At 38.7% G+C, this 22,917-nt stretch overlaps 1 long non-coding RNA gene across 1 annotated transcript in view; it reads right to left on the reverse strand.

The window, feature by feature from the left end:
* LOC144785331 (uncharacterized) overlaps positions 1-9,354 on the reverse strand; it is a 30,349-nt gene extending 20,995 nt beyond the window's left edge. Inside the window, exon 1 of the long non-coding RNA XR_013601829.1 lies at positions 7,829-9,354. This is a non-coding gene — a long non-coding RNA (uncharacterized LOC144785331). The remainder of the gene's footprint in view (positions 1-7,828) is intronic.
* Between the last annotated feature and the right edge of the window lie 13,563 nt (positions 9,355-22,917).

A 22,917-nucleotide genomic window follows, 5' to 3' on the forward strand; every position in this document is an offset into this window, starting at 1 on the left:
GGAATTATTGTTGAATATGTAAATTCAAACTTTTTTAGGATATGTAGTGGGTTGTGGGATTATAGGGGAATAGGGTGGGAAGTAATTTAATTGTAAGTAATTAATTATGTTAATTAGTTAATTGTTATGAATAATTAAATATTTGTAAAATAAATTAAATATGTAAATTATATTTTATGTAATTGTAAATTTATTAACATTAATGCTATTATAGTAAATTATGTTACATATCACATTTTTATGTTATGTAGTGGGTTGTGTGTTAATAGGGGTATAGGGTGGGAAGTTAATTAATTATAAGTAATGACATATGTTAATTAATTAATTGGTATTCATAATGAAATAATTGTTAAAGACTTAAAATATGTTAATTATATAGATATAAATAGATATAACTAATATTATAATAATTAAATATAAAATATATATATATGAAATATAATTGTCTAATTACATTTAATTACATATATATAATATATGTATAATTAGATATATAAAGATATATATAACATATATATATATATAATTATAGATATTCTCATATATATATTATTTTGTATTTGGGGAAAGAGGTTGGTTTAGTCTTCTGGGTTACTTTTCTGTTTGGTTATTAAGGGGTATATGTTGTGTGCAGAGTCAGTTGTAAAGGGGTATTTTTAGGGGTCAGGGTCAGTTTTCAGTTAGTGGGTAAAGGGGTATTTGTAGGGTTCAGGGTCAGTTTTCAGTATTTGGGTAAAGGGTAATTTTTTTCTTTCAGAGTCAATTTTCAGTTTGTGGATAAAGGTGTTTTTAGGGGTCAGGGTCAGTTTTCAGTTTTTGGGTAAAGGGGTATTTGTAGGGGTGAGGGTCAGTTTTCAGTTTTTGGGTAAAGGGGTATTTGTAGGGGTGAGGGTCAGTTTTCAGTTAGTGGGTAAAGGGGTATTTTTAGGGGTCAGGGTCAGTTTTCAGTTAGTGGGTAAAGGGGTATTTTTAGGGTTAAGGGTCAGTTTTCAGTATTTGGGTAAAGGGTATTTTTTTGGTTGCAGGGTCAGTTTTCAGTTTGTGGGTAAAGGGGTATTTTTAGAGGTCAGGGTCAGTTTTCAGTTTTTGGGTAAAGGGGTATTTTTAGGGGTTAGGGTCAGTTTTAAGTTAGTGGGTAAAGGGGTATTAGTAGGGGTCAGTGTCAGTTTTCAGTTAGTGGGTAAAGGGGTATTTTTAGGGGTTAGGGTCAGTTTTCAGTTAGTGGGTAAAGGGTTATTTTTAGGGTTAAGGGTCAGTTTTCAGTATTTGGGTAAAGGGTATTTTTTTGGTTGCAGGGTTAGTTTTCAGTTTGTGGGAAAAGGGGTATTTTTAGAGGTCAGGGTCAGTTTTCAGTTTTTGGGTAAAGGGGTATTTTTAGGGGTCAGGGTCAGTTTTCAGTTAGTGGGTAAAGGGGTATTTGTAGGGGTGAAGGTCAGTTTTCAGTTTTTGGGTAAAGGGGTATTTGTAGGGGTGAGGGTCAGTTTTCAGTTAGTGGGTAAAGGGGTATTTTTAGGGGTCAGGGTCAGTTTTCAGTTAGTGGGTAAAGGGGTATTTTTAGGGTTAAGGGTCAGTTTTCAGTATTTGGGTAAAGGGTATTTTTTTGGTTGCAGGGTCAGTTTTCAGTTTGTGGGTAAAGGGGTATTTTTAGAGGTCAGGGTCAGTTTTCAGTTTTTGGGTAAAGGGGTATTTTTAGGGGTTAGGGTCAGTTTTAAGTTAGTGGGTAAAGGGGTATTAGTAGGGGTCAGTGTCAGTTTTCAGTTAGTGGGTAAAGGGGTATTTTTAGGGGTTAGGGTCAGTTTTCAGTTAGTGGGTAAAGGGTTATTTTTAGGGTTAAGGGTCAGTTTTCAGTATTTGGGTAAAGGGTATTTTTTTGGTTGCAGGGTTAGTTTTCAGTTTGTGGGAAAAGGGGTATTTTTAGAGGTCAGGGTCAGTTTTCAGTTTTTGGGTAAAGGGGTATTTTTAGGGGTCAGGGTCAGTTTTCAGTTAGTGGGTAAAGGGGTATTTTTAGGGGTCAGGGTCAGTTTTCAGTTAGTGGGTAAAGGGCTATTTTTAGGGTTAAGGGTCAGTTTTCAGTATTTGGGTAAAGGGTATTTTTTTGGTTGCAGGGTTAGTTTTCAGTTTGTGGGAAAAGGGGTATTTTTAGAGGTCAGGGTCAGTTTTCAGTTTTTGGGTAAAGGGGTATTTTTAGGGGTCAGGGTCAGTTTTCAGTTAGTGGGTAAAGGGGTATTTTTAGGGGTCAGGGTCAGTTTTCAGTTAGTGGGTAAAGGGTTATTGTTAGGGGTCAGGGTCAGTTTTCAGTTAGTGGGTAAAGGGGTATTTTGTGGGTTCTGGGTCAGTTTTTAGTTTGTGGGTAAAGGGGTGTTTTTAGGGCTTTGGGTCAGTTTAGGGTTTTAGGTTAGAGGGATACAGGGTAAAAATATGGTCAATTTAAATTTCTATTAAATTAGTTACTTTTTCATATATTTTATATAAAATATTTGAATTAATATACATTAAAACAATTATTGGTATTGTAGGACTTTAAATATTAATAAATTTTTAAACATATTTAAATGTATAAGGTATTTTTTAATAGATTATTTAATATGCAAATAATATTTATATACAATAATAAAGAAGGAAACATAGTCAGGGTTAAATGCCATAAATGATAAATTGTTTATTCACATATAAAAATTTATTTGTAAGTAGAGAATCATTTTTTATTTATAATCAAAAAATTTCATTCAATGTTTTTATTAACATAACAAAAATATGAAGTACATGTATATGTTTTTAACACATAAATTATATTAACATAATTTTTTTATCTTTTACATATATTAACATTTAAATAGTTTCTGAAACAAATTGGTAATATGTACTTTTTATTTAATAACCAAATATTTATTCAGATACACATTGAATTTATTGTGATTGCAAATTATGTACATTTTTTTGTAATTGTAACATTTTTGTTTATTACCAAGTCATGTTATATTTTTGGAAATAATTATTATGAATATTGAACATATTTATAATATTCATTTTTAAATACATAAACACCAAAAACATTTATTATATACATACATAATGTTTTACATAATATTTGCAAATTAAAAAAAACCATTTCTTGTAACAAACTTATATATGCAATTTATTTTTACATTAACATTATTTACTAAATGTATTTATAAATCAAAAATTAATTTTTTAACTATAACATAACAGTTGAATAATTATTTCAAACTTATGAATATTTATGAAATAATTTTATATACTTTAAAAAAATATTTACACTTAATATAATACTCTGTGTATTTTTTAAAGTGTTGGAATATAGAAATTAAATAGCATTTAGCTGTATACAGGGACTACTTTTTAACCGCGTAATGTTACTTAGGCGTATTTGGTGCTTCAACAGATCGCGGTTGGGTGCTGCTTCGCGTTAGAGAGGGTAAGTTTGTTTTAATTGTGTTTTATAAGTTTCTGAACTTATTGCTAGTGTATGTGTGCTGTGTTTATGTTTATGTAGGTAGAGTTAATTAGAGAAGATTGTGTGTTCGGTGTTAGGTAGAGTGTACGATATTGGATTTTTACCGCGTTTTTGTTGTAGGTGTGTGAGGTGAGGTAATATGTTTAAATGTTACTAAGATAATATGTTTGATGTATAAATATGTGTTTTTATATATGTATGGGTGTTTTTATGTGGGTGGTTATGTTATTTATTTTTTCTAGGTTATCGTCGCGTTTTTCTGTTTTGGAGGACTCCCTTCTTTTTTGATCACAGCTGTGTAACGAGTATTATATACTCTTATTTTTGCACACTATTTTTTGGGTTTTTACATTTTCTTGGAGCGTTTATTTTTCGCCATTACGGATTTTTGGGTTTTCTATGGTATCTGGTGTCTACTGAAGTGGAAAGGAGTCGCTATGCATTTGCTTGTATTTTTGCATTTTTTTTGGGCTTTCATGGATTGTATGGGTTTTTGGAATGGTGTCCTATGGATTGCTTGGAATTGGATTACGTTTGAAGCTGCATCAGAAATATAAGTATTTTCTGGATTTTTAATGGGTGGGAAAACTGTTTTTAATTTTGCTTTACTTACGTTGTATGTAACATTTTGTAAATACATTATCTAAATACATTTTATATATGTTAATATTATGTATTTGATAATTTAATTGCAATTTGTTACATATTATAATGAAGAATTTTAGGAAAAATATGTTTAGTTTTACGTGTATAGTTATGTAATGTTTTAAAGAATAGTTTTGGCAATCATTGATAGATATTCTAGTCCTTTGCTAGTTGGATAGAGGGTAACTTGACTTTGGAGTGTGTTATACATTTTTTTAGTTTCTTTGGTGAGTTTAGGTCCAATCAAAGTTACTGATTGCTCCATTCGGAGCTCCTGGTAACTTTGTTATTTTTGTAAGGATTGTATTAATTTGTGAAGGGTAGGCGTTCCTCGGCCTGTAGTTGCTTGGAAGGCATTGTGCCATCCTTCAACTGCATTGTTTGTTTTTGCTTCCTTATTTAGTGGGCTAAGGTAGACATTCCACCAAGCTATTTGGTATTTGGGTTGTCTTCTGTGGCCTGATCTGTGTAGCCTTCCTACCCATGTGTCTTCGAAGTAGTCAAGCATAGGGCTTAGTTTATCTTCGTTTCTTTTATAGTAGGGGCTGTCTATTAATAAGTTATAGTGCTCAGTTACATCTGTTAGTGGAACATAGGCTAGGGCGATGAGTTTTTTGATTTGATAAGCAAATGTGCTATCAGTGGCGTATTGGATACTCAAGGTTGATTTTTGTAGATGTCGCCAGATACATTGATTAAAGTGGTAATAGCAACCTTGTATTGCTGTGTGTGGGTATGTTTTAAGGATGCTGTTTATCATAGCTTTTTCAAAGTCAATGATAATTGTTTGTGGAAAATAGTTGTTAGTATGTTGCTTGACTTCAGTTAGTATTTCTTGATAGGTAGTTTGCTGTTTGTTTGGTAGAAGGGCATAAAGGAATGGAATATTTGCATTTTGGAAATGACCATGGATGGTGTATAATTGATAAAAAGGTTTGGGGCATACAGAAAAAGTACCGTCCATCATCCAAGTTTGGCATTGGGTAAGTTTTGTCATGTTGTTTGCTGTGGCAAACAGTATAATTCTTTTATCTTTAGATTTGTTGTCATAGAGTATAAAATTTTCTTTATTGTGAGTTACAGAGAGTTCAGGTGGAATTTGGACTTCTTCTAAAGTTTTTGGTGTGGGAGGAGTAGTGCATGTTGCTCTTTTTTGTCTAGCTACTGTTCTTTTAAGGGATTCTATAGATGGTAATTGGCTAGAAGCATGTTGGGGAAGTACACTTAAATGGTGTTTCAGAATAGCAGTTGTTGGTTGATCAGTGCTAGTACTAGCTTCTTTAAGGGAATCTAGCATTTGTCTAATCTCTATTTCTGTTACATTGGGTGGGTGATTATGTTCTTTAGTATAAGTAACAGTAGTTTCCTGAGTTATAGCTCTACCATAACATTTGTTGGCATAATATTTCGTACACTTCCAAAACACTTTCAAATCTTTTTGTTTCTCTTGAGTGTAGACATATCCCATGTAACAAAGAAGCATTTTCCCTTTTTGTGAATAAATGAATTTAGCTCCTTCAGTCATGATAGTATTGTAGTGCTAGGAGGTAATTAAAAGAGAATGTAAATATTTTTTAAGGAAAAAAAATGTTCTAATCACATTATACAGTTTCACACATTTGTATTTTACCTGTAAATGTTTTGATGCTTTCAAGTCGTTATTTTCAGCTGTTGATGTTCTTCAAACTGTTATTTTCTGTGTATATCTTTTTGTACCTGTGGAAGTTGAGAAAATGTGTAGATATATTTTATTACTATTTATGATAATTTGTTCGACGTTTTTTGCTAGTTTAGATTTAGTTACCTATCTATTAATTCTCGATTTTACATTTCTAATATATACTTACTTTTTTATATGTAACTTTTGATGTCCAGGTGTTGTGTAGGTCTTCTGTTATTTTTTTTCATCTGTAGGATGAGTGCTAAAAAAAAAAAGATATATTTGATGTATTTTGCTTTAAAATATAGGTGTGAGCTTTGAGAGTTACATTTTCGCTGACTAATAATGTAGTAGTACTTACTTTAGATATGTGTAGGTCTCTTTCTGTTGAAGTCCATCAGTTTTCTTCCAGAAATCCAGCAGAGTTTCGTCTTCCTTTACTTAGGAGATGTATACTGCGTTTTTAGTTACTTATTATTTCATTTATATAGTATTAGGTTAATTGTTTCAGAAATAGGATTGGTTGTTTAAATGGATAGTCTGTTTTTATTTGTTGATTTGAATTTTTTTTTCTGTTATGCTAATTGTTTTCCTTATATGGGTGACGCCAATTAACGTTTATAGAATGTGTAAGGATTTATTTTGTATAGGTAATGTTGTAGGTAATGTTATTTTGATATTTGTAAAGTGGAGGAATATATATAATTAGTTGTAAAAAATGTGTAGAAGGTCGAAACATTGTTTATGTATTATAAAATGTATGTTAGTATTTATTGTGTATTGTAAATGTTATGAAAATAAATAATATATGTCATCTATTTATATTAACTAAATCTGGTTTTTTATGATCAGTATGACTTAATTATTAAATAATAAAGTCATTTATTTTAGGATCTATTAATGTCGATTTTTTTACAATCGATAAATTTGCTATCTATGTTTGTGTAATCGATATTTTGACTGTTGTTATATAAATATTTAATAATCGGTGTTTTAGAAATCGATAATGTTGTGAGTCGATATTGTTGTAGTCGTTGTTTTTAGTAGTCGATATTGTGTAGTCGATATTTTTGATGTTTGTTGTGTAAGTATAGTAAATCGATAATTTTGTTGTCGATAATTAGTCATCGATATTTTGTCCAGTCGATATTCGGTCTGTCGAGGTTATGTCAGTGATCCCCGACAGCATCTCAGGAGGAAATTGAAAGGGAGTTTTTTCTTAAGAAAAGTCATGTCTTTTTATACCCTGTTTCACTAACTTTATCTATCTACAAAAGTAACTGTCAGTACAAACTCAAGTCCTGATTGGACAATTTGAGGGTGGATGAGCATCACCTCATCATTCTAATATTCATTTTCTGTAGCATCCGCTGAAATTAAAGAGTTCTTTGTTTTAAGAATGTCCGGCCTAGTCACGTCCTCAACTGGCAATACTGAGTTCCTTTCCCACGATTTACAATAGAGACGTCCATATTTGTTGGCAGTCATCTGTACTTTCGGGGCATGTTGTCCTTGAACCTCTCTGTTCAGGCACAGGCAGCTCACATTCACTCTTGGTTCCGGCTGCACATGCGCAATACATCTTTCTTTCGGAGTTTACAGAAAACTTCCATTTTAATTTAGGCCTCACAAGCCAGAACGGGAACTATCATAGAAACAAACACAAATAAATGTTAAATATTGAAATATAACCCTTCTGTTCACCTCCCCCATACTAAGGTTTTCCCTGTTAGGTGTTACCTAGCAAATAAGCAACACATATGCATGGTATGCTTACCTATCTTCATGTTTTACCACGAAATACATAAACAGAAAGCACATTTGTGCCGCTTTCAATTAATTTTAAAAGCTTTTGCATTAGTAAACACCATGACAATATTACTAAATTAGTCAGTTATATTTTCCCATGCAAGCAGATTAATATTCCAACGTGTATTTATGTGTGCATTCTATACTACGTTGATTAGTATACCAAACCACACAATTAATAAAGGTTACAGTTATGAGGAAATGACTTCACGAGGGGTATACAAAAAAAATGGCTTTACCTCGCTCCATCACGAGTTTCTTCCTTTCCATGCAGAGCTGGTGCCAAGCTCGAGAGGCGCCTGTACTCTGGTGTAGTTGCTCGAGTTCCGAAACCCTCTGAGTGAGTTCCGCTCTCTTGCGGTCCCTCTCTTGATTATGAACTGAGGATATCGCTATAAATTCCCCCCTGAGGACTGCCTTCAGTGCTGCCCATTGTGTCGCCGGGGAGGTGTCGGAGTTAGCATTAAGGGTGATATAGTCTGTGATGGCTTTCTGAATTTGTCCAATCACTGGTGGGAGATGTAGCATTGTGTCCCGTAAGCGCCAATTGTCTGAGAGGGTGCGGTGAGAGCGGGAGCCGAAAGGTAGCTAGGACTGGGGAGTGGTCCGAAAGAGAGGCCGTCAGAATTTCAGTGTCTATTGCGTGGGCCTGGAGGGATGAGGAGCTAAAGAAATAGTCAAGGCACGCATAAGTCTTGTGGGCCCCTGACTAGAAAGTATAGCTGTAAGAGCGTGGGTGGAAGTGGTGCCTGAGATCTAATAGCCCTAGGTCATGGAGGAGTGCCCGCCCCGTGGGCGTGAGTACGCCCGCCTGGTTCATCCTTTGACAGGAATGATCCAACTCATTATCAAAAACAATGTTAAGGTCCCCCCCAAGCAATAAGTGTCTATCCGAGGCTGCGGCCACCTCCCAAAGAGTTTTGAGGAGGAACTTAGTCTGCCCTTCATTGGGTGCATCTATAGATCCTACAACAAGGGTCATCCCCCCTAGCGTGAACTGGTATGTGAGTAAGCGACCCCTAATCTCCGCTTTCTTCTGCAAGACCCTCCCAGCACACCATTACAGAATTAAATAAATAAAACTTAGACTTTCCAGTATCATTTCTTGTGAAGGAAGCTGAAGTAGGATAGGCGCAGGTCGTCTCTGAAAAAGAAGGAAGAAGATTACTGAACTGCACTTCTCTTTATAAATGTAGAAGAAAGCAAAAAAGAAGCAAGAAGAGAAGAAGGTCCCAATCATATCCTGGTAAGGCAAGCAACCTTAAATGTTAAAGAAAGTAAGTCAATATTAGATAGATGGAAAAGTAAAGTTACATTACATATGTGTGTTTTAGCACTACAAGAACACTAAGAAGAAGAAGAATCAAAGATTGGCAGAACAAGCAGAGTGTAGGGAGCTGTCTCTTCTTTGTCCCATTCCCCTTTCCCCCCTTGGTACATACCTGCAATGGTTTATTGAAATACTAAGCAGGGAGGTTCTGAGAGGGGCATTGGAAACAGCATTGTTCTGCTTCCGTGCCATTAGAACTATAGTTGCTAGCCTTGACACAGCAAGGTCCAGGGGACTCACTAAGCAATGGGGAGTCAGGGCATGTCTGGATCAACCAGGAAAGCCCAAGAACAATCAAGATGACCCTCAGGAGGACTCACAGGCCGAATGACCAGGAGACACAAGGGGACCTCAAGCAAGATCGCAAAGCTCCAGCCCACGGAGCACACAGTGCGAGGAGGCCGGAGTTCTTTGGTGCAAATACTGCTCAGGATCAGGACTATACGGAGTCCAATGTACGAGCTCAGGAATTGCGGACAAGCATATGCACTTGCAAATGTACGTAGTGCACAGGGGTTCAGGTTACGCAGCCCCCACGAGGGATACTGGCCTCAAACTAAGTGAGAGGGCAGATCGACCTCAGGGACCTTCAGGAACCCACCTCCTGTGTTGCTGTAATCTTCAGAGTCTGCAGGAGCACAGGAGCAGCAGACCGGTCAGTTGCACTTCAGGTGCCTGCAAAGCAGGGGAGTGATTCCTTCACTCCAAGGGAGATTCTTCTGTTGTTTTAAGTGCACCATAGGTCCTGCAAGGAGCCTGTATGGAGCAAAGGCACAAACTAAGCTTCGGAGGGAAAGGGGGATGAAGTCGAGCCCAGTCGAGGTTCAGCGAAGTCCAAGTGTCCAGATGGTCAAAGGTCAGTGGTTTCTTATTTGTAGAATCTTGTCCACGTAAAAATCTAATGTCCTGTATCGAGGTAACTCATTTTATACCCACGGGAGAGGGTTGGACAGATTCAGGGGGCCCTCCTAGGGGAGGGACAGGTCAGAGGGGTGGCTACACCCATGTCCTTTGTCCAGGTTCGTACCAGAGCAGGAGCCAATGGCTCCCAGAACTGGTTTGAGCTTGACCATGCACAGAGACTCCAAATGTGCCCCCAGTGCAGACTTTCAGGCACTCTCGGAGTGCACCCACCCAGCCCCAATACACTAAGTCCTGTCTGGGAGGTGGTCACACCTCTCTGTGACAGGATGCCTATTGTGCTGCCTTCCTCTACTCAAGATTGGCTCAGCAGCAGGAGGGCAGAAAAGTGTCTCTGGTCAGCAGCATCCATTTTGCGCTGTCCTGGTCGAGAAGGCTGGCACCGGTAAGACCAGGGACGCCACGAAGCTCGCTTCAGAAGGGTGGAATCATACTTCCCACACCAGTTACTGTTGTGGAGGTATGATTCCAAGGTGTTTGAAACAAAACTCGATATGTTTCTATGCAGCTGTTTTCGAGATAGCATTTACCGGAGGTTATAGTGCACCTCTACCTATATGTCTGGCTGAGTCACAGACAACCAGGGAGAATGGTCTCCGAAGGCTGCAGAGAGGTTCTGCTCATGTCGGGGCACCCTCTCACATAAAACCCAGCACCCTGCCTTTAGGATTGTTAAGGCCTGCTATAGGGCTGACTTATACGTTTTAAGTGTAGTGACTATTAGATATAGTGAACCTATATCTAATGTAAGGGATGCAAGCATCATCTTACACAGGCTGCAGTAAGCAGACCTTGCGTTCCATTTTGCATGGCCTCTTTGTGTGGCATAATATATGCGTCAGCCCATGGGAAGCCTCTGGGATATGTATGACCTGGGTACATGTGTACCACATGCTAGGGACTGATAAGGGTACACCAGTGTCCACTCTGGAGTGTACCAAAGTACATGGATGTCAATTTAAGGGCGAAAGCAGATAGACTGTGGTCCTGATTAGCAGGATCCAAGTCAGACTAGTCAAAAACAGTGAGACATCAAGCAAAAAAGTGGGGGTAACCATAAGAAGCAGATACTACTTTCCTACAGAGTGCCTTGTGATCTCCAACACGAATCTTGTGTTGAGGGCTTAGAGGATGCCCACCTGATTGCCCCCGCTTCTCTGTGCTCTGGCTGGCAGCACACACTTGCTGCCACCAAGCCAGGATTCTGACCTCCTGCCAGGCAGTGCGACCACTCCCAGGAGTCAGTAACAAAGGCCTAAGCATGAAGGAGGTCATACCTCCTCCCTTTCAGGATAGCTAGTGAAGTGGCACATCAAGGTGGTGAGCTTCAAAAGCTACACCACCTTTGATATGCAAGAGGGATGTCTCCCAAAGGAGGAAACAGCCCTCTTCTTGCCCCAGGCACATTTGTTCCTAGACAGGTGGGAAATAGGTACACAGGAGATGTACACCCCCAGAAGATTAGCCACACCTCTAGCGTGGGCTGCCTGGTCTGTACAGTCAAGAAAGAAGTCTGCCATTTTTAAAAGTGGAAAGTGGGTTCTTGGTAGAAAAGGTGACCTACACCCCAAAATGTGATCACCTTAGGGCGGACTAGCTGCAGGGACCAGCATCCCATTGGCTACTTGCTCCTGATGGAACGAAAATTTCATGGTAGTTTCTCAATTCAAAACATCATTACCTCTTGTTTTGAGTAGGCTAAATCAATAATTAATAATATCAAAAAATCTCCCTTAAAGAGAAATAAAATGCATGGGTCAAATAAGTCTTTACAAACAAGTTAGCATACACTCAGAATTTTAGCATCTAAACCTGTCCTGATCTCTCAGCTGATCTCTGCGCTCCTCTACCTCAGCCTCTCTGTGTCACACAACAGATGCTGCCCATGGCCCCTCCTTTTTCTCTCTCTCTCTCACTCTCCGCAGAACTCTGAAAAAAGTGTCTTTCTGCAAGAGTAAGAATAAGGAAATAAGCCCCCCACCTCTCAGCTAGCAACCAATATTTCTAACAAAAAAACACATGACTTTATCTTTGTTGCTTGTCCAATTGGAGCTTCAGAACACATCGACCCCCCATGGGCTGACTGGACACGTCATCAATCAGGCGAGTTCTTGTAACACATTTGAGTCTTGTGCTAAATGATTTCATCTCCTAACATTTTAAAAACAATGACATTTTCTGCAACAAAACGTATTAATGATGCGGAAACAGAGAACACATATTATAAGAAAAATGTGTGCTTTGTAGTTTTCACTCTACAACATATAGTGAAGTTAGCATTGTCTAAACAAACTGCATGAAGATAAAAGTATGCTACAAGCGAAGGTCTTTTCATGAAGAGACAGAAACAGGGGGGCAGATTTACAAGCCCCTTGTGACACATTTGCGCCACCTTTGCATCACCTCAGTGACGCAACGGCTGCATAAACCATGTACCAGGTTGCGACTTATTTACTATGTGACACATCTAGGCAGATGCGTCACGTTGTAAAGCACTGCGCCACATGAAACCTGCGCCAGGTTTCATGTGGAAGTTCCATCGCAGGAAAGCCTCGTAAAAGTGACGCAGGGAAATCTACAAGATTTCACTGAGTCAGTTTTACGATGCTGCTGCGTCAAACCCTTAAGCCTGCTTGAAGCTGGCGTAAGGAGTGACGCACCACGTTAAGTATGCGCAGCCCCTGAGCATTGCTGGAGTTGCATCGCGCTTACGACACGACTCCCGCAATGCACCGCCCTTACGCCACAAGATGTGACACGATCTGCCTATCTCTGCGCCTCGGTGCGCCGCATTGTAAATGCGCCACATCCGTGGTGGCACAAGGGGAGAATTGCGTGTTGCATCTATTCTGGTGCATCCCTGCTGATTTGCAGAGATGCGCCGGACCTTGTAAATATGCCCCAGGAGGCGTAAATTATAAGAAAGATCTTTTCATGAGACTGGAGGAACAGAGAGCAAAGCATTCCTTTCTTATCTCAAGGCCGAAGGCGGAAGTAAGCCTGCCAAAGCAAATTCAGCCTTTCTACACTGTAAAATGCGTGTTAATTCAACACAAATATCTGCAACTTTGAAAATCCAAAACATATTTTATAAACTAAATGCACATTCTATAGTGAGATCCAATCTAAACTTAAACATGATTGAACAACCATGAATTAATTAATTGAGCATGGTTTTACATGATTCATTAGACTGAAAGCTCATGCACCAAAACTCTGCGTGCCATTTATAAAAAGCAGTTTGTCTGAAACTTAAAGCAACTTTTTATCATATAATACCACATAAATCTTATAGGTGAAATCTGAGCTCCATTACTCCCACACCCCTAACTCCCTTAAATATAGGATTTAGGGGACCCCCTGACACCAGAACCTGAGTTCTGAATCAACCTGCATCGAAGAGGACAAAGAAGAGACCCAGGTCTACGACAACAGGACTTGCACAAACCAAAAGAGGGATAGTCTGCGCTTGTGGCAATGCTCCTGGAACTGCCTGATCGAGACTCGTCCTAGGCTAACTGTCTGCTCCCCCAGAGAGAGGGACCGCTCTGAGAATCTGAAGCACCCTCAGACTTTCATGGACTAGTGGCACTAGTCCCCTGCAAACTACAGATAAAACAATGCGATGGATCCGAAGAATTGCTGGCCATCAGGCTCTCTGAGGAATTGCCTAAATCCAGATGTTCTAGGACATTGTGGGAACTGTTGGTCCGCCTTGCACAAAGTTACAGGCAGCTACCATGCTCCCCAGGACCACTGTTCGTCAAAGTACCTTTTTACAAAGTTTACCACTACCAAGGCTTGTTGGTCACCAGTCCGTCAACCCACCCCTGCACTCGATGCTGCACCTAGAGGGAACTCCATCCAACCTTCGACTCACATCAGCAATGACCCTGTTGAGTTTTTGCATTTAACTGACTGTAGTGGCTTGGAACTGACCCGCATCACCATAACCCTCCATGGGTTCCGCGCAATTCGACCCGCAAGTGACTGATTGTCAATTTCACTTTTTCCTATTGACTGCGAAGCAAAAGTTCTGCAGTGTTGAATTGCTGTGATTTATGTTTTCTTCTAAAATCCATAACTCTGGTTATATTTATATGATCACTTTCATTTAGGTGTCTAAATTAAGATAAAAATATACTTTATTTTTATAAATTGGTGTCGGATTTCTATTGAGTCATGTCAATTACTTATCGTCCATGTTGGTACTCTGAAATGCTTAACACATGTTCCTCTTGTAAAGCCTGACTGTTCTTTGCCACTCTGCCAGGACTGAGCTAAGGATTTATTATTGTGAATCCAAGAACCATCTTTGTCGTCTTTGAGAGTATTGCATGGTGAAGCCTAACCAGCATCACCACATAATACTCCACCTTCCTACAGATGAGTAGAGTGGCGTGGAGTTCTGTGAGGAAGAGTGTGGTGTTGCAGAGTAGAATGTCTGCATTGGTGTTGAGTAAAATATAGTGGTGTAAAGTTCGGTGACGTAGAGTGCAATGGTGCAGTGTAGATTACAGTGGACTGGCGTAGAGTGCAGTGATGCAGAATAGAGTTGCATCGAGTGTAGTGCCATTCAGTGCATTGGCATTGAGTGACATAGAGTGGTGCAGAGTAACGTGCAGTGGGGCAAAGTAGATGGCATAGAGAACAGTGGCAGAGAGTGCACCGTAGAGTGATGTAGAGTAAAGTGGTGCAGGGTAGAGTGCAGTGGTGTAGATTGGAGTGATACAGAGTAGAGTGATGTGCAGTGGAGCGGTGCAGAGTGGAGTGCAGTGGCATAGAGTACAGTGGCATAGAGTAAAGTGGGAGAGAGTGCAGTGTTCCAGAGCAGACTATCCTAGAGGCAGTGGTGTATTGTAGAGTGCAGTGGCATAGAGGGCAGTGATGTAGAGAGCAGTGGTGTGGAGTACAGTGGTGCAGATAAGAAGAGTAGCTCAGAGTGCAGTGACAGTACAATGGTGTAGAGTGAAGTGGCGTAGAGTGCATTGGTTCAGAGTAGTTTGGCGTAGGATGCAGTGGCGTAGAGTGCATTGGTTTTAAGTAAAGTGGTGTAGAGTGCATTGGCACAGAGTGCAGTGGTAAGAGTAGAGTGCCGCAGAGTGGAGTGGTGCTTTGTAAATTGCAGTGTTGTATAGTGGAGTATAGTTGTACAGTAGATTATTTCAGAGTAGAGTGAAGTGGCATAGAGTGATGTGGTGCACAGTACAGTGCAATGGCATAGAGTGCAGTGGCGTAGAGTGCAGTGGCGTAGAGTGCAGTGATACAGAGTAGATTAGAGTGGCGTAGAGTGCACTGTTGTAGAATGGAGTGGTACAGAGTAGAGTGAAGTGGCATAGAGTGCAGTGTTGCAGAGTAGAGTGGCATAGAGTGGAGTGATGCAGAGTAGAGTGGAGTGGCCTTAACTGGAGTGGTATAGAGTGCAGTGGCAAAGAGTGCAGTGGTGCCAAGTAGAGTAAAATGGGATTGAGTGCATTGGCATAGACTAGAAGGGTGCAGAGTAGAGAGGCATAGAATGGAGAGGCGTAGTGTGGAGTGGCGCAGAGTAGAATGCAGTGGCATAGTGTGGAGTGATACAGAGTGGAATGGGGTAAAGTAGAGTATGCATGTTGTGGTAGCGAACTGTCATTACAGACAATACATCTTCAATCGAATTGCCAATAATATTTGAACAGACGTACAGTTTTACTGATAAAACTATACAGTAAACAAACAATATTTTGTGGAAATGTGATCACCTAGTACAGCCGTTCTTAACCTTAAGAGTTCTGTGGACCCTCACTGAATCACTTGTGAAATCTGGGGATTCCTGCCTAAAATAATTTCTAGGATATGAACCTAAACAAAATACAGAAAAGTACAAAAACAAGTATACATCAAACAAATACACACATTTTTAAATATTTTATTTATTCACAAACATGAATTGAAATAATAATTTTGATGGAAAGGTTGAAGCTTTTCAGAATTTGGGTTTATTCCTAAAAGACAAAGCTATATACTATGCTCCACTGTATTGTTTTGTATTGTTTGCCTTTAATGCACCTTCTCTTTTTGTCAGCACATGCTAGTGCTTCAATTGAGGCCAGTAATAATGAAAACAACTGTTTGATGTACTTGTGTTGTTCCCGCAAGTCAAGCTAAGGATTTCTGCTTTTCTAATTTGATGTATTCTGAAGCATCTGCACAGTTCAACAGTTCATTTACAGATATTTAAAGTTTGTTGTGTGCTAGAAACAAAATACATTGTACAGCCTTCCTCCAGCACACCTCAAGTAGCCAGCATGTTTGTCACATAAACCCGCTCACTTTGAAGTCAGAGAAAGTAAAGGAAACACCAAGCTCCCTTAGAAGACAGAGCCTGACATGTGATTGCACAGCAAATGTGACAAAATAAGATCAAGATTTAAAGGCCTGTTTACAGAAAGAGAGCTGTGGAAGAATACAGTAAATAAGGTATGGGCCACAGAAGGGACGAACTTAAGCTGAACAGCCTAAAACAAATAAATCCAGTATTTAGAAAGCAAGCACATGTGAGTTACAAACCACAACACCAATGTAAAGCAATGGACGTAATGCATTCCCAGCAAAGCTTTCTGAATGCCTCCTAGATGTTGTTAGCAATCCAGAGAGCTGCGCTAACTGGTAGGCTTCAACCTAAACAAGGTGTGAAAGACGATTATCATTTCGAAAGAGAACTGAGATGGGGGGTGTTACAGCTATAGGGACGCAATTCAAAGCCATCTCTTATTTATCATATCTATAGCACTCAAGCGCTATAACAGGCATAGCAGAACATCTATTAGTTTTTGGAAAATTAAACCATTCATTAGGTTAACTAACTTCTCTACTTGTAGAAAATATGGCACTAATTTATGATAGTAAATACGTTCTTTTCACATTTCCACTTGATGTATTATCTAATTTATATATTTGTTTGTGGTCAGTCAGGAGGCCTATTCAGGGCACCAAAAAATACATGACATATACATCTTGCACCCATGCATGTTATTTATATATGAAAATACGTATTGTACATAATAAATGTATGTGCATGTATAATACAAGCTTCTAGGTTTATATCTCACATATAGCTATGGATGTAAAGGAGGGCATGATAAAACTGTGACAACCCTTCTTATATTGATGTGACATGGCTGCACATTGCCAATGCTAATTTTTCAGCCATATAGTTATCTGCATGGCTAAAAAATGAATTCGATATTAACAGAGCGATCATGAAGGACTGTTTGGGGCGAGACTATTCTCATCGAATCCATAGGTTATAATTAGGGCTCCCGGTTTTTGGGTATTTATAACATTTCCGTCTGTAATTATCAATGTTTAATTTTTGCCAATTTTATCTGTACATATCTATATTTATTTTTGTGTTTTGCTTATAAATGAAGTTGTATAACTGTACATTTCCATATTTATTTAACTGATAGAAACACACCCGTATTTTGATGTTTGTTGTGTTTCAGCTATTTAAGCTGCCAAATATTACATACCAATACATCCACTGGAAATTACTAGCATTATACCACAAATGTGTTTTGACACATTCCGTTATTTAAAGAAATGTCGTACTGTTTTTTAATTTCCCTGTCCATCTGCTCGGCGGTTCGGCTATAGTTCATGAAAGACCGAGTCACTTAAAAGCAGCAACATTTTCTGTAACTATCCTGCTTTAAAACTTAATGCAGACATAAGACACATTGTTTTCTGTCTGCATTTATCTGTAAAAATCCGTAAACAGAAAACAGGGAGCCTTAGTTACAATATGTCAAAGGTGTTTTGTATGACTTGGGTAAACCGGAATTGTTCACCAGCCCTGAATTAATTTGTAAGAGGTTGTCACATGGGCCAAGGAAGCATAGCGTATCTGTGCAAAAAAGAGAGGACCATTTCAAACTGAAAAGCTAGAGCAGGCACTATGTTATGGTTAAAACCCTAGGTCAGAACCTGCTATTTGCACATGTGATGTGGTTGCTGCATTTGACACTTTACATGTTTTTATCTGTCCTAAATTTGCCAACTTGAAACATAGGTATGTTCGTCAACTACTTTTGCCACTGAATTTTAACCAAGTCAGGCCTCCTCTGTTGTACCTCCAATTTTTATACAATTGTACTGTTAGGTTTTATGTATCTAGGCTTTTAGCAGGGATGTTTCATGTTTTTATGTATCTAGGCTTTTAGCGAGGTTGTTTCATTCTACTGTTGAAATAATGGTTGTCTCATGATTTACTGTGATAAATCGAATAAAGTGAGTTTGATTTGATTTGAAGGACAAAACAGTAAACTTTGATGTAAAGGAGTGAGAGAGAGACAGAGCGGTACCCATCTGGTGGCAGAATCTTACATGGAATCAGTAATCGCTCTCATGTTTGTCCAAATTGTATGATCCTAGGCAAATATTTTATTTCAAAAAGCCACCTTTTTCTTTATTACCACCAGCACCTCTTTTGTTTGATGAAATATTTTAAAATGTTGGTCCATCTGGGATAAGAATCTGAGCCACGTTTAGGGTTTACACGACAACTGACTTCCCTCTTTGGTAACTAAGGGTATTCTCATTGGGTGAGGGAAGCCATGAATGTTTTTAAAAACAATCACTGTTAATAAATGTCTGCCTATGTATTGATATAATCTGATGTATTAAGGTGAAGCGCTTCCACATGTTAAAGAAATATACTTTTTTGAATTTTGAAGAGAATGTATCATATGTTTAAAATATGTTAATTGCACGATATGCATGCCCAACATTTTCATGGCTCAGTTCGTGCACTGACTCTTCAAGCCATGCCAGAGTTATGGCTCTGCTCTGGCTCGTCCCAAACCATCATCATCTCACCCCGCCACCTTGCAATCCTCTCCTTTTTAAGTTGGTAAATTTGACATTCACACCCCCTGAATCTCACTAGCTAATGTATATGACCCTGCTTGGGCATCCAGCACTGGTTGTTTGAAATTAAAGAACTTAACATAACTCAAAACTAATAATAAGCAACTAATGTATTAAATTTGGGCACCAGAGTCTTTTCCATGGAGTTGTGCTACTTTTGCATTGCAATCAGTAGATTTTTAATACGTTCATCAGAGTTTTTACTTCTCAGGTCAGCATTTTTAGTACCTTTACTTTGTGGTACTTTATAGCTGATAAGTCATTAACATTTTAAATGGCTTTAAGTATTTAAATTGCATAATGTTAGGTGTGTGTGTATGTATATGTTAACATCACTCAGACGGTTAATTTTGATTTTGATTTGATTCAATTTAATCTATTACTCCTGTTTGTATCTATACAGAGACAACTCTGCATATAGCATTTACAAGACATTTAAAAGGGGGTTCAATCGCAATGTTATAGAGTAGCAGTAATGTGTTCTATGTCTATGGCAATCTTTGTACCCGTGATGAAAATTAAGAACACTTTTCACTTTAAAAAACGCCACTGACACGTACCCCATGTCATGTGATCAAGGCCTGTGGTGGACTGAAACGCGTAATGGGGAGACTTTGAACCCTGGAGAAATAAAGAAATATTGAGGCACATTACCGTGGTCCGTTCCGTTTTTCCTTCAATGACGAGTGGCGGAGTTCAGAAATATATATATATATATATATATATATATATATATATATATCGACGATGAATACTCCAACCACTTCCACCAAAGCCTCGGCGGCGAAGAAGGAGAAGCGAACCACTTGTAGGCAAGATGTTTTTATTCAACCATATTCACAGCAATCGGCAGATGACGCGTTTCGGGCTCCAAAAAGCCCTTGATCACATATATATATATTACGCTCGAGCTTTTCAGGGCTCCAAGAAAAGAATGCAGCACTCAAGGAGGTACGAAAATCACGGAAGATTTATTTAAGTGGGAAAAATGCACAGACGCGTTTTGGCGTGAGCCTTCGTCAGTGTGTGAGTATATATATATATTCTCTGAAAAAAACATAGGTTTCACCCATGTTATAGCTGGACATTTCTCTCATACAAAACCATTGAAATTCCACCGTTATAGTTAGTTCAGCTAACTATAACTTGCACGCCCGCAATGCACAGCTGATGACGTCACATATTACATCACTTATCACATGGTCAGTGACATCACTGATGATATCACTGATGACATCATCCACTGAATGTGTGTCTTTCTGACAAATAAATATTTTTATATATGTATATCTAAAGGTCGATGGAAGAATAAATGGGTAAGTAAGTATCTAAATGGATGTTTTTTTGTAAATTTCATTGTATAACTGACTTATTAAGTGTATCTTAGTGAATACATGTATTAGCGAGTAATGTTTAAATACGTAAATATCTGTATCAGTGTGTCACTTTGTGTATAAGTGGTTGCATGGGTTGGTGAGTAGCTACACGAGTGTCTATATGGGTTATTAGTTGTTTTTTTAGTATAAGAATGACTGTCTGTATGGTTTGGTGGCGGGTATTACTTAGGGCACAGATGCATGAATGACTGACTCACTGTTTGTATGTGTTTTGAAGACAGCATGTGTGCAGGACTGTACGGGTGGATGAATGTGTATATGGGTGTGTTACTAACTGAATGACTGCCTCAATAGTGTCTTTATGAGAAAGTACATATGTTTTAAACTAGTATATGTGAGTATTGATGTATATAAGTAAGGATATATGACAGTGACAGATTGAAAAAGTTCCTGTATAAATAAGTATGTGTTTCTATAACTGATTGTTTAAGAGAGTAAGTATGTGTACGTTTCTGTTAAAGTAAGTGTAGTGGTGTGTGTATAGCTGTATATGCAAACAAATGGATGTTTGATAGTTTATTTGCATGTTTGAATATGTGTGTGAGTAACTGTATGGATGAGTATCGGTGTGTAACAGGATGTATAGGTGTATGAGTACATGTGATGAGTGAGTACATGTTTAAGTGACTATATAGAACTGTTGGTGGATGAGTGGATGTGTATGTAGATGTTGGAATTACTGAATAGGTTGTTGTAACTGGTATTGGTATCTCCATTTTTTGAAAATGTTAGTATCTATTTTTGAATGTGTGTATAATAGGTTATATTAGGGTGAGAGGAGGTCTGCCACTCTTTCACAAGGATGATGTCATTTGAGATGTCATCGGTGATGTCATCAGTGATGTCATTTGAGATGCCATCAGTGATGTCACTGACCATGTGATGAGTGATGTAATATGTGACGTCATCGATTTTGGAAAAGGGGGTGGTGATGGACAGAGTTTCTGAATGATGCAGAATACTCTTACCAAGTCAAGAGATCATGGTTTTAATCCATCACCGTTTTTTAGCTCAATGCACCATCCCAGCTCAGAACCTGGCTATATGCAAATTAGTCTGTTCCTGTCCCAGTGCATGATGGGAACAGGGCAAACCAAACTACCAAGCCAATTCTTATACTGGGAAGGAAACAAACTTCCAGGAACCGGTTTCTGGCATCACAGCCTTCTTCGGCCCGGCTTGCTTGAATCCTGATGGTGCAATGAGCAAGGGACTCACGTCTGAGCATACCCTCCCACACATAGTGTGGATAAAACCGATTTTGGAAAAGGGGGTGGTGATGGACAGAGTTTCTGAATGATGCAGAATACTCTTACCAAGTCAAGAGATCATGGTTTTAATCCATCACCGTTTTTTAGCTCAATGCACCATCCCAGCTCAGAACCTGGCTATATGCAAATTAGTCTGTTCCTGTCCCAGTGCATGATGGGAACAGGGGAAACCAAACTACCAAGCCAATTCTTATACTGGGAAGGAAACAAGCTTCCAGGAACCGGTTTCTGGCATCACAGCCTTCTTCGGCCCGGCTTGCTTGAATCCTGATGGTGCAATGAGCAAGGGACTCACGTCTGAGCATACCCTCCCACACATAGTGTGGATAAAACCGATTTTGGAAAAGGGGGTGGTGATGGACAGAGTTTCTGAATGATGCAGAATACTCTTACCAAGTCAAGAGATCATGGTTTTAATCCATCACCGTTTTTTAGCTCAATGCACCATCCCAGCTCAGAACCTGGCTATATGCAAATTAGTCTGTTCCTGTCCCAGTGCATGATGGGAACAGGGCAAACCAAACTACCAAGCCAATTCTTATACTGGGAAGGAAACAAGCTTCCAGGAACCGGTTTCTGGCATCACAGCCTTCTTCGGCCCGGCTTGCTTGAATCCTGATGGTGCAATGAGCAAGGGACTCACGTCTGAGCATACCCTCCCACACATAGTGTGGATAAAACCGATTTTGGAAAAGGGGGTGGTGATGGACAGAGTTTCTGAATGATGCAGAATACTCTTACCAAGTCAAGAGATCATGGTTTTAATCCATCACCGTTTTTTAGCTCAATGCACCATCCCAGCTCAGAACCTGGCTATATGCAAATTAGTCTGTTCCTGTCCCAGTGCATGATGGGAACAGGGCAAACCAAACTACCAAGCCAATTCTTATACTGGGAAGGAAACAAGCTTCATCAGCAGTTCATTGCGGGCTGGCGAGTTATAGTTAGCTGAACTAACTATAACGGTGGAATTTCAATGGTTTTGTATGAGAGAAATGTCCAGCTAACTATAACATGGGTGAAACCTATGGTTTTTTCAGTGAATTTCTAAGGTTTTTTAAATGCTGATTCCTAACTATAACGTGTGTGAAACCTATGTTTTTTTCAGTGAATTTCAAATGTTTTGTAAATGATAATTTTAAAATATACTAATTATTATATTTCTTTCTTTTTATAGTAATTTCCTACATTTTTATTATAAATACTTATATTTATTTTATTTTTAAAGTTACATTTCATATTTTTAATGTAAAATAATAACAAAAGTAAATTCAAAAAGAATGCACTGCTAGTGAAACTGCCTCTGTGAATTTGTAAGTGTTTGTTAGCGGCAGATTTACAACACCCTTGTGCCTCTTTTACACCTCCGTTGCATCACTTTTCTGATGAAGCAGTGGTGCAAAAGATGCACCACGATATGTGGTATTTAGAATGTGACGGATCTGGGAGGTACGTCACATTGTAAATCCCTGTACCAGAAGGACACATTCCTACATGGGGGG

This window comes from Lissotriton helveticus, chromosome 10 (assembly GCF_964261635.1).
Source record: "Lissotriton helveticus chromosome 10, aLisHel1.1, whole genome shotgun sequence".
NCBI classification, from domain to species: domain Eukaryota; kingdom Metazoa; phylum Chordata; class Amphibia; order Caudata; family Salamandridae; genus Lissotriton; species Lissotriton helveticus.